Source organism: Penaeus monodon, chromosome 24 (genome assembly GCF_015228065.2).
Source record: "Penaeus monodon isolate SGIC_2016 chromosome 24, NSTDA_Pmon_1, whole genome shotgun sequence".
Lineage (NCBI taxonomy): Eukaryota > Metazoa > Arthropoda > Malacostraca > Decapoda > Penaeidae > Penaeus > Penaeus monodon.
In genome coordinates, this window is record NC_051409.1 from 40,596,421 (window position 1) to 40,596,636 (window position 216).

A 216-nucleotide genomic window follows, 5' to 3' on the forward strand; every position below is an offset into this window, starting at 1 on the left:
TATTCATCGAAGCATTTAATTCACTTATTCAATCTTTCAGTCATCTATTACATGTGTTCTCGTAAATGCATTTTTTAAATTCCATTTATCCATTCATATATGTAATTCATCCAGGCATATATTTCTCTGCTTTTTTCTAAGAATAGATTTAAGCAAATGCACTTATGATATTCCATGGTCTAATAAATGAAATGCACTCGATATCATACTTAGCTT